Raw genomic sequence first — 12,659 nt, forward strand, 5'->3', positions numbered from 1 at the left:
TTTGGCGCATGTTGCTCCTGCTTAGCGGGGCGCTTGCTTTGTGCGATGCATTTTTGGACTTTTTTGTAGCAAGGGCCTACTGGCGACGGCCTAGGCTGTGTGTAAACTGCTGCCCGGCTGGGCATGAATGGTGGTCATGGGGTTTAAATTCTTGACGTGGAATGTGCGTGGCCTGGGTACGTGCACCAAGAGACACAGGGTCCTCACCTTCCTAAAACGCCATGGGATCTCAGTTGCTTGTTTACAGGAAACCCACTTGGATGATGATGGTGCGCAGCGACTGGCCAAGAAATGGAGAGGCCAGCTATTTCATTCATCCTACTCTACGTACGCTAGGGGAGTCCTAATCTGGGTGGCCCCTGGGGTTCCATGCGCTGTCCAATACATTGATGCGGATGTGGAAGGCAGGTACATATTGGCGAAACTCAGATTGGACGATAAGGTCCTTCTGGTCTTTAATACGTACGCGCCGAACATTGATGACCCGGTATTTTTCTCCCGGATGCAGGATCTAGTGGCTCCTAACCTAGACGCGCCCCTCCTTTGGTGCGGGGACTTTAACTGTGTGCTACATCATGAACTGGACCGTAATCCGCCTCGGGCGGGAACTAAGCCCCGTATGACGGCGTGTTTGCGGGACGTGATGCATAATATAGGGGCGGTCGATGTCTGGCGAGCGTGTCACCCCACACAGAGGCTTTACACTTGTTATTCCCCGACCCATGGCACTCACAGTCGGCTTGATAGAGTGTTGGCGGCCAATCTCCCCTCCTCTCTCACGTTGACGGTCACTCACCAGGCCCGATACCTGTCGGATCATGCGCCGGTCACGTGCGTGGCGCAATGGCCTGACCGGATGGAACGTCCCCGCTCGTGGAGACTGCCAACTGATCTGCTCCAGGATCAGGTGGCCCGGGATCATGTGGCAACGTCCCTCTCCGATTATCTGGAACTTAACTGGGCGGGGAGTGACTTGTCTTGTTCCACTAAGTGGGAGGCGCTGAAAGCGGTCGTCCGCGGTGCGTGTATGGGGCTGACGTACGGGGTCAGGAAACAACTACTATCTGACTTACAGACTGCGGAGGCTGAGCTCTTGCGAGTCCAGGCCCGCCCTGACCCGGACATCTCGGATCAACGCGCGGAGGGCCTGGCCCTTGGGTCGATTCATGATATTCTCACGAGGCTCGACCGCTTTACGCTCGGCCAATATAGACAGAGACTGCATCGAGAGGGGGATAAATCTGGCCGCTTGTTGGCCTGGATACTTCGCCGGGAGTTCACGGCTGAGCGTATAGTTGCCCTGCGAGCGCCCAATGGCGATATGGTCCACTCGGAAGCTGCTGTACTCACGGTTCTCCGGAACCACCTGCGGGCTGTGTATGAGACTGACCGGTCTATATCTGAGGAGGTCTACCACCCATACCTCGAAAACATTGGCTTGCCGACCCTCCCAGAGGCAGCGGCAAAAGACCTTGATGTCAAACTGACACTTGGTGAAATCTCTACGGCGATTGCTGCCCTCCCACGAGCCAAAACCCCTGGCGGGGATGGATTCCCTGCGGAGTTTTATCACACGTTCGGGCACACTCTGGCCCCCCTCCTGTTACAGGTTTACAATGAAGCCTTGCGCACGGGTGACCTCCCACCCACCTTGAATCAGGGTGAAGTTTGTATGATCCTGAAACCGGGCGGTGACAGCACAGACCCCGCCTCGTATCGTCCCATCACTTTGATTAACTCAGACGCGAAAATCCTGACCAAACTGTTGGCCAACCGCCTCGCCCCACACGTAGCTCAACTCGTCCATCCAGACCAATGTGGATTTGTCCCTGGTCGCAATACGGCAATGAACCTACGCCGCCTGAACCACGTATTGCACAAGGTCCGGGGGCGAGACACTCCCCATGTGCTGGTCTCCGTTGACCTGGCTAAAGCCTTCGATACAGTGCATTGGGGTTACCTGATGCATGTACTTCTCAAAATGGGATTTGGTCCCGGCTTTCGGGAATGGATACGGATCTTATATAGAACGCCTCGGGCCAGGGTGCGACTGGGTTCGGCCCGCTCTGATGAGTGGACGTTGGGGAGGGGTACCCGGCAGGGCTGCCCATTGTCCCCCCTTCTATTTGCCCTCGCAATTGAGCCCCTGGCCATATTAGCCCGTAAGGAGTTACATGACTGGGGTATTGTGGTGGGAGACGCTACTAATGTCATCTCCCTTTACGCCGATGATGCGCTTTTCTACCTGACCTCTCCACTGGAGGCCCTTCCTGCTCTGTTGCGCCTCTTGGACCGCTTTGGTGCGGCCTCGGGACTGCGCATAAATGTCAATAAGTCCCTGGTGTTCCCACTGACTCCTGATGATCTCGCCCCGGCGCAGGATTCTCACTGTGCAGGCCTCCGGTGTGAACGTCTGGCGTTCCGGTACCTGGGTATTCAGGTGGCCGCTTCTGATGAGGCTCTCTTAACCCATAACATGGACAGGATTCTTGTGGCCCTCCGCAAGTCCGTTGTATTCTGGAATACGCTCCCTCTCTCCCTTATGGGCCGTCTAGCAGTTGCCAAAATGGTGATGCTCCCTAGAGTTCTGTATGTGCTGCAGAATACCCTATGCCCGTTGCCCCCCCGGGTGTTCCGCACACTGAATTCGCTCCTTACATCTCTCCTCTGGGCGGGTGGTCGCAGCAGAGTTGCGTTACGCACGGTGACGCAGTGTTGGGATGCGGGAGGCCTTGAGGCCCCGAGATTTGATTTGTACTACTATGCTGCACAACTTCTCCCGGCGGCCAGATGGTTTGCTGACACTGAGAACTGGGAGTTGGCATTGTTGGCGGGAGTGGCTTCGGACAGGGTGCTACAGGAAGCTCTGATGCAGGGTCGGAGCGCCGACGGCGGGCTGCCCTATGTCGTCAGGCACACGGCCTGCGTTTGGCAGCGCTTCGTTGAACGCGTTCTGCGACGTGCGCCATTCCATAGGGAGCTCTCCCTTTGGATCCTGGCCCCAATACTCAAGATGGAGGCGAGTATGTCTTTCCGAGAGTGGCGCATGGGCGGTGGCGAGACACTTGCGGATCTTTATCCGGACGACTCGTTTGTGTCATTTGAGAGAGCGGCGGACTCATTTGGACTGCGGGAGGGCCAGTACCTGCATTATGGATGTCTCCGGGATGTAGCCAGGACGACATGGCCCCAATTCCCAGAGGCGCCCGAGCTTACTAATACCCTGGACATCATCTTGTCCTGTGGTAGAGGTAGGAGACTGATTTCCCTTCTTTACTCGGCGATGCGCAGGGACTCAACTCCCCCATTGATGCCTGCTTGGAGGGCTTGGGAGGCGGACCTGGGGATTGAATTGGATCCAGCCCAGAGGAAGCGGATAGGAATGTTGACTCGTAAAGTCTCTTGTAATGCGCGTTTCAAATTGATACATTTTAACTTTCTCCATCGCACATATATGACGCCTGCCTCCCTCCACCGTATCTCTTCGGACAGGAGCCATAATTGCCCGAGGTGTAGTGCTGAACGGGCGGGATTCCTTCACCTGGCCTGGGAATGCCCCTTAGTACATGATTTTTGGGTGGAGGTGGTGGCACACATTACCCGGATTACACACCTTGCGATCCAACTGGAACCGCTTCACTGTCTGCTGGCGCTGGTGCCCAAACCCAGGAAGAGGGGTCTGTCCTACAAATTACTGCAACTCCTGTTGGTTTTGGCGAGAAGGCGGGTGGCCATTACTTGGATGGGGCAGAGGGCGCCTGAAATCTCTAGCTGGTTACGGGACGCTAGGGAATGGGCCCTAGCGGAGGAGACTCATATGCAGAGCACACGAAGGGATGGGAAACTTCAGGATGACTTACTCGCTTGGAGGGCCATGTGCATCGAGGGGATGGAGGAGGATGACTCGGACGCTACTAGCGCGGAGCTGTTTTCCTCCGCTTCCTCGGAGTCTGATGATGGTGGGGGGGGATCCCCGGGTGCAGGGTCTTGAGGTGGTGTAGCAGTCCCCTGAGTCACGCCGATATTCCTTGTTGCGTACACTTGTTTGTTATTGTGTTTACCATCGACCACATTCTACTATGAGGACCACTTTGTAGTAGGCCCTTGCCTACCTCTCCTTCTGTGATTGCATCAATGCCACAAATGCCATTCATGGGGTTCTTGTTCTTGTTATGTTTTTGTTTGGATTGGTATAGCACCATACAAGAAAATTGGCGAAGGTATTGATATTGATCAGGGGATTCTGGGAGCACAAAGGCGAATCCCTTCATGGTCTTGCAGGTTTCACGAGGTGCCGCCCTGCCCCCGGGATGTGGGCCGCACCTGGCTGTGTACCTCCTTTTTGGAGCTGACCTTCCTGGTCCGTCTGTGTTAACTGACTTGTCACTTGCATAATTTGTGCCTCTTTTCTTCGCCAACAAAAATAAAGTTTAAAAAAAAAAAAAAAAACTTGAAGCCCTGCCCACTCTGCACCCATATTTGGTATTGGCTTGTGTGGCTGTGCTTCGTAAATGCTGGCTTCTGAGTTCTTATTAGGCCAGTAAGTCCCTCCGTAGTGCCGCCTCCCATGAGGACTGGCACTTTAGCTTTGGTTGTTGCGTGGTACTCTTCTTTAGTCTGTAAGCACTTTTTAGGTCTCGGCTAAAAGACGCGCGTAAGCGCGTCTCCGCCGAGATCTTATGTCAGCGAGTAGCAGTCCCAGGAGACAGTCCAGGTCGCGCGCATTTCCTGTTGAGGCGATTGCCGCGGGCCGCGCGCTCAGCCACTGTCTCCTGAGAAGCTTCAAACACGCCTGCGCATACACGCATACACACACGCATGCACACAGACATCCCTACCAATACGGGAGCCGCCCGCTCGCCCCCCCCCCCCCCCGCCGACAGATGCGCACCTTTTAAAAACTCTCCAGCAACGGGCCCCTTATGCCGTTACTACTCCGGTGATCAACCATTTTTCAGCGCTTTCAATTGCCCACTATCCCGGCACTCTCGCCCCCCCTTCGCATGCCTCCCAGTGCCTCGTCCGCTCTCTCCTTTGCCCACGATACTGCACCCACCCCTCCCCCACCTCGCCTCACACTCTACGCCGCACCTCTTCTGACAATTCCCCCAGCGCCCACGCACGCACATAGACACACACCCCCGGACACACACACATACACGCGCGCACAAGCACACACACACGTGCACCAAGGCCCCCCATCGCACACATACATATACACACACAAGCGCCCCCCCCCAAGTAAGGGCACTTACCGCCACTCCGGAGATCTGCAGCCTCAACCACTGCTTCTCCGGCCAGACACTCGTGGGTGCGGGCTTCGCGCACAAGGCGGAAGTCCCGCCCCCACCATAGCTTTCGTTTTCAGGAGTGCGCGCGCCGTAGCAACAATGGTAAGACTTTCATTCTCAGCCAGCCCATCATAGGAGGGTCACGCAGAAGGGGGCGTGCTTTGTGCTTCCTCCACAGCCACGCAGAGGAAATAAACACGGGGCCAGCCGCGTAGCTGGGGGGGGCGGGCTCATCGTCTCGTCATTTAATGGTACAAGTATCTTATTCAGGACTCGTCCAGCTTGTTAGTCTGTACCGGGGGACCTCACTTGGGTTTCATCATGGGGAAAGGTTAAGTAACTGCGTATCAGGAGCAGATCGTTCGCGTGATGACTGGCAGACCGTGTAAGTGCACAACGTACACCTATCTAGCAGGATGGACCAGCCGCCGCCCCACAGAAGATGCCGGTGGTTAGGAGTGTTTATAGCAGCCACTGTGGCGTATTTATTATCTGAGGTATGGTCCCCTTGGTTGGGCTGTTCCAGCAGAATCAGGCAGTCCCAGAAGTTATCCCCATGCTAGGAGCCGATAATGTAGCAGGTGCCCAGCATCCGGCGGAACCACCCTCTGTTTTGTAAATGACTGTGATTCACAATGGTTTGGCCTTGGCAGTAGTTGGGCATTGGGTACTTTACTGGTCCGGAGCTTGCCCCCGGCATAGGGGCGGTGATCACTAGTTCCAAGTCTCAAGGCTGCGAGATCGTCGAGGCTCCAGCCCCAGTGTAGCACTGATTCCCAACTCTCACAATGTTGGCTCAGTCCCGAGGTTTTTTGTAATAAGTGGGGTGGGACACCAAAGCCACCGGTCCCCAGTTGGCTGTGCTTGTTAATGTGGAGCACTTTGTCTAATACTGCCTGTGTCCGCCTTGGTTTTATCTCGCCTGGAAAGCGCCTTGCAAGAGGTCTGCCCGGTCCCTGAACCCGTGTGGGCCTCCAGTTCAGTGGGCGGCAGCCGGGTCGCACTGCTGCCCAGGGTAAAGGGTGGGTTGATCGGGGAGGGGTGAATGCGATTCCTTACCCCTATTACGGTGGCTGCTTTGTCTTGGTGGTGCAGTGTTCGCCACGCCGCTCCGAAGTCAGGTGGGAAGGAGAGGGGGCACCCGATGACGGGAGCCAGGCAGGTCTTCGTCCCTCCTGGAGCCGCCGGCTTTGTTTGTGGACCACCTCAGATCAGTGGCCTCCGGGTAAGGTATATAGGGAGCGGCGGTATCAATTGGAGTCACTCCTGCGAGCAGCTTGTCCTATTTCCTCCCGTGGATCTACACTTGGGCGAGGTGTGTATTCTAGTGCGCCTACTTCCACCGTGTCTCGCTTTGGCCTTACCTCGGAGAGCGCCGTGATTAGGAGAGGAGGCGAGGGCAAAAGCATACAATCTGCATATCATTCAGTGCGGCATGCGCTCCGCAGGTACTGCAATGATGGTAGCCTCGTCTGCAACAGAAAACATGCAGATATTTAGGGGCTTTTGTCGCGACTCTGGTGGAGCTCCTGTCTTAAGGCGCCATCTTCATCGGCGCCAAGCCATAACCCCCCTCGGTGGTGTTTCTTGTTTTAAAATACTTTTTTTCCTTCCTCGAGTGTTAACTGTTCTGACCGAATCTGGGATCTAGTGTCATTTTTCTTAAAGCATTTGCCGAGTCTTTGATGAGGCACTGTGTCACATCTCATTTGGGCTATTTCTTTTGGCCTACACTGGAATCCGGGACGCAACTTGCTGCTTGGTTTTAGGTCTTTTTAGAAAAGGGGGTGGTGATGAACAGAGTGTCTGAATTAAGCAGACCACTCTTACCCAGTCCAAAGATCAGGGCTTGATCCATCACCGTTATTTATCTCACTGCCCCATCCCAGATCAGAACCTGGCTATATGCAAATCAGTCTGTCCCTGGCCCAGTGCATCATGGGAACAGGGCAGACTAAACTACCAAGCCAATTCTTCACCAGAAAGGAGACAAGCTACCGGGGACCGGTTTCTGGCATTTCAGCCGTCTTCGGCCCGGCTTGCTTGAATCCTGATGGAGCAGTGAGAAAGGGTGCTGTGTATTGGCAATGTTAATGACAATGCCATTTATTTGTGATTTAAAGAAAAAAAAAATGTCATGAGCAATGCCAATAGCTCTACCATTAATGATGCCGAGACCATTGCATTGCAAATGCTTGTTTCTTTATTGAGTTTCTTTTACTGCAGGAGGGTCTCTCCTGAGCAGTTGTTTATTTAACTTGTAGCAAACGGGGAGCTCTTCAGGGGCCATGGGAGACAGAAGTGGGCAACTCAGCAATGCCTTCAAGCGTTTGGAATGCAAAATGCAATCAGTCTGGCATTTGCGTGAGTTTAGGCTATTGGCATTGTAAATGACAATGCCTTTTATTTATGTTTTAAAAACCAAAACATAAATTAAAGGCAATGGCAATAGCCTTTATAAGTGCGAGACCTATTGCATTGCAGATGCTTGTTTCTTTAAGTAGTTACAAGCCAAATCCACTGCTTCACATATTTTACATCTGGAAGTTTCTTTGGGCTCCATTTAACTGTACCCCGTATGGTATCAAGTCAAAGCACCAACATTTGAATGACAAAGAAACATCAAGTCCGGAAAGGCGGTTTATTAATAGTACTGCTTTCCTGTTACTTATGGAGACTTCAAAGAAAACATTTTGCCGTGTTGCTTTGCATTCCTGCGGCCAGAGGGAAAAACAAAGTAAAGGCACTACGCAATTAATGAAAAAAATGTAGTTTGCTGTGATTAGTGTTAGAAAAACTGCAAAGTTTCCTCATAGTTGGTGTCAACTATAATCTAATGCTACTACAATGTCTAAAAACAGGGCCCTGCACCAGAAGCATTTAAACAAAGTACACAAACGCCAAGTAATAGCAGCAGAACATAAGTGCTTGTTTTGGCGCCAAGATTAAACATTTTGGCAAAACAGAGTATTTGCGATTCTGCCCAAGAATAATTTCACCCCATGCTGCTCTAATGATTTTATGTTCATAATTAAATGTCAACACAGCTGAATGGTAGGATTTTACTTTTTACTATTGTGTACATTTCAAACTGCCAATGATATATGCGCTTTGTTAAAAAATCAAAGCTAATTTCCCTAAAGTAGAACATATTAAACCACATGAAGTAATCACTATACTATCAGCTCTACAAATATTTATGCGCATGGTGAAAATATTATCCATAAATTCACGCGTCTGTAAAAGCATGCACTTAGAGCAGGATAAATATTACCTAAAGGCTCTGGGTAGGCTGTAATGTGAGCAGTGGAAAAACACCAATCACCTAATCAAAAGCAGAGTAAAGATACGATGCTCCAGGAGAGGGAGAAACACAAGGAGAGGAAGGCCTGTAATCCAATAAGAAGCAAGCAAATGAATCACCGTAAAGCTGAGCAACGGTAAGCAATGGCGGGACTCTTAATACCACTGTGGGTTTTTGGCATGATTCACTAGAGGCTTTCTCCTACAGACATCTACAAGCAGTCTCGTAAGCGAGACCTAATTGCATAAATAAAATGAGATTCTAAGGCTTCCCTGTTCAGGTATTCTAACCGTGTGCGGTATGCAAGCACCTGGATACTTTTTTAATTTTATGGTGCTATGCTAATACCTATATATTAGAAATGTGGTGCCCTCTGAGCCTTGATACTACTTCTTGGGTTCAGGAGTCTTCTCTTGTCCTTCCTCCTAAAATACAAGTTTATGCTTCCATCTGTTGTGGGGTCATCAGGCCTTTCTCCTACCGCAATATCACACTGCTTTTGAAGTCAAGTCATCCCCACCTAAGGTATGCAATCTTCCGCTTGCCCTTTAAGCAGCCAGAGCCTCTCCGCACTTGGCACCTACTTGCAGTCACTCGCAGGTAGTTATGGGTAAGACCTAGTTTCCATAGGCGAATCGTTTGCTAATAACTTTGGCGCTGTTTGATGAATCTTCACAACATTTTCAAAACTAGTTTGCCACTCACTTCACCTGCTGTCTGGAAAGTTTTGGGGTGATTTTTCAAGTGGGGGCAGAGACAAAGGAGAGGCCCAAAACACGATTTCCCTTAGCAATTTCCCATAGGGATTTTAGACACAAATACAGACCGAACCGCCGAACGGAATTAAACCAAATTTGGCAGAAAGCTATATCTTTGTGCAGAAAGAGATCTTTTTGTAGTTTGGTGTTAAACCGTTCAGTAGTTTTGAAGTTATTAAAAAAAACAGATTTATGTATATCTGGGCAGAGCCTCCGCACAGATATCGTGATGAGATCTGATTGGCTGCCACCACTTTAACCAGGAAATGGTTTTAGCTGTCTTAAGACTTGGACGAGTCCCAAGAAAAAAAGACAAGGGGACTTCGTAGGAACATCCTGCCTTCTTAGGCCTGGTGGTGGGGGTCTGACAGGGACCCTGCGAGGGGCCAAAAATATGTGTTTGTGTATATATATATGTATGTGTATGTACATGCACACACACACATACCCCCTGTGGGTGCCACTCTCCACAAGGGTGGTTCACGGTAAGAATTCCAGACACAGCGGAAAATAAAAAGACTTCAAATTTGCAAGCAGCAACAGGCCCATTCAGGACGCTATTTAGGATAGCATGACGATTAATTGAAGTAGAAATAATATGCATGTATATGTTTTCCAGATATCATCATACTCTGATTGATAATGAAATTGACATTAATTATGGAATAGGTGCATTGAAGTATGAATGCCCATCCAGGGCACAATTATGCTTATGCAATTATGATTGCAGTGTTCTACTTATGACACTGAGTAGTATTGTATATTATTACTATTTGCAGTTATGAATTGAGTAAAACGGTGACTATGTATATCCCTCAAAATCATCCCTCTGTAATAAACATGCTGAAAGATGACCGCAATGTAAACTGACATCTTGACAGCATATGTATCCATCTCGATTTTGCAGAACTTTTAAATGAATTTTGTTAACTTAATGTTCGAGGCATGTGGGCTGCTGAATTCATATCTAAGCATAGATCGCCGCCTCGTGTTGGGTCCGGATGTTTGCACCTCGTTGTCCTGGAAGAGTCTTCGAAGTATCACAAGGTAAGTGACTCCTCCCCTGGACTATAGTGCGCATGGGCATCTTCTCCATCTTCAGATTGTTTTTTTCCCCCATTGGGTTCGGATGCTATTCCTCAACTCCAACTTCGGAACCAAAACTTTTCAACTTTCTAAGGCCAAAAGGCCTTCTACCTCGACGGTATTGTTCTTGTTCGGTACCCCTTGACTCGATAATACTTTCCATTTGGATCCGGTCGTCGACGCGGGCCTTTGGGCCGTTTCGACGCCACGAGGACCTGCTGCCGATGGAAAGGACACTGTTTAAAAGGTGCCCACAATGTCACTACAAATTCCCACATACTGATAAACATACAGTATACAACAAGTGCCTATCTCCTGAGCACAACGAGGAAAACTGCCCAGCTTGTGCTCAGTTCCGGTCGAAGAAAACTATCCGGAACCGAAGGGCCGTTAGACAAGAGATGCAGCGACAGGCACCGGAACAGGAGAACATTTTCGAAGACGAACATGACCTCCCGGAAGCGACAGACTCCGACCTAGAAATTGTCACCGTAGAGGACCAGTCGGACTCCGATGACCAGATCACACCGGGGCAAACCGTGAGTACCAAGCCTCCAACCCCGCTTCCATCTCAAGACAAGGCTCCAGTCGAAGCATCGCCTGTAGGCCTTAGCCAAGATCGAAAAACTCCTTCAGAGGCCCCGACATCCGGCTCTGCTCCGAAGACCAAACCCAAGCCTTCTAATACCCCGGAAACGAGCGGCACTCTTCCGAAAAAGGCAGTCGAACCGAAAAAGGTTGTCGAGCCGAAGATACTCGTCGATACAAAAAAGGGCGTCGAACAAAAAGGGTCGTTGAACCTAAAAGAACAGTCGATCCGACAAAGGCCGCCGAGCCGAAGAAGAGTGTCGACCTACAAAAAACAGGTCACACTAAAACTCCTCTCGACCTGAAGAGGGCAGTCGAGTCTACAAAAAACCTCGAGCAGAAAGGGGTAGTCGAGCCCAAGAAACACGTCGAACCAAAAAAGGTAATCAAATCGAAAAAAAACGGTCGATCCGAAAAAGGTCGTCGAACCAAAGAAGGTCCCCAAACCAAAGAAGGCAGTACAGCCAACAAAAGACGTCGAACAAAAAAGAGTCGCCGAACCAAAAAAGGTCACCGACCCGAAAACAGCAGTCTAGCCGAAAAGATCCACAAAAGACTCACCACAAACCAGTGACTAAGCCAAAAACATCGGCGCCAAAACCACGGACAGTTGAGGAATAACTTTTCCATCCTGATCCAGTGAGCGCAGAACAACCTAAACTGTATACAGACCCTGAAACAGGACACGTAACAGTTTACCAGAGGAAGAAAAGACCATTGGACACTGACACTTCTTCCCCTGTTCCTCCAAAGAAAAAAGACTTTGGAACATCTCCTTGAAGGCCATTTACTCCTCCTCCTTTCTTTCCTGACAAGCCTTTTGTGCCTTACTCTCCTACATCAGTTTATAATGAGACAGAAAACATGGGGGAAGATCCTCAGGATAATATTGTAGAACCAGAGGATCAGGTTATACAGAATAACATATGGGATGACCAGAATGATCCTTATGATACATACGAGCCACAACCCATCCCTGACACCTCTACATATCCTACAAAGCCGCCGCCCACTGACGACACCATTGTTTTTAACCAACTAGTGGATAGGGCAGCTAAATATCATGGTGTAGACATGAACACTGAGCCAATAGAAGAAGATTTCCTATTCAACACTTTTCCAACTTCAGAAAAGAGTGTACGCACACTTCCTATGTTAAAAGGGGTACTAAAACATGCAACAAACATATTTAAAGACCCAGCCAGAGCGCGTGTCCTCAATCCCAGAATTGAGAAAAAGTATAAACCGGCCCCTACAGACCCTTCTTATATTAAGTCACACTTGCCTTTAGACTCACTAGTTGTATCAAACGCTCGAAAGCGAGCTAATTCACAAACCACAGGAGATGCTCCCCCTCCCGACAAGGAGTCAAAGATATTAGAAGCCTCAGGCAATAGAGTGGCATCCCAGGCAGCAAATACCTGGAGAATTGCAAACACACAAGCTCTATTAGCACGCTAGGATAGAGCACATTATGACTAACTAGAGGGTTTACTACAACACCTGCCAGAACCTTTTAAAGCTAAAGCTAGCGACCTAATACAGGAAGGCAAGTTTATCACAAACGCTTCCATTAAATGTGCACTTGACGCAGCTGACACAGCAGCCAGGTCCATCAATACTAGCGTATTA

General features: G+C 50.2%; 1 protein-coding gene and 1 pseudogene across 1 annotated transcript in view; both read left to right on the forward strand.

Annotated features, from left to right (window-relative positions):
* The window catches only part of AP2B1 (adaptor related protein complex 2 subunit beta 1), a gene marked incomplete at its 3' end in the record, with an annotated part of 476,528 nt that overhangs the window by 138,726 nt on the left and 325,143 nt on the right, over positions 1–12,659 (forward strand). The gene's annotated exons all lie outside the window — the stretch shown is intronic.
* On the forward strand, positions 1,028–12,488 carry LOC147659660 (uncharacterized; annotated as a pseudogene).

The sequence above is a fragment of the Lissotriton vulgaris genome, unplaced genomic scaffold, assembly GCF_964263255.1.
Source record: "Lissotriton vulgaris unplaced genomic scaffold, aLisVul1.2 SCAFFOLD_972, whole genome shotgun sequence".
NCBI lineage: Eukaryota > Metazoa > Chordata > Amphibia > Caudata > Salamandridae > Lissotriton > Lissotriton vulgaris.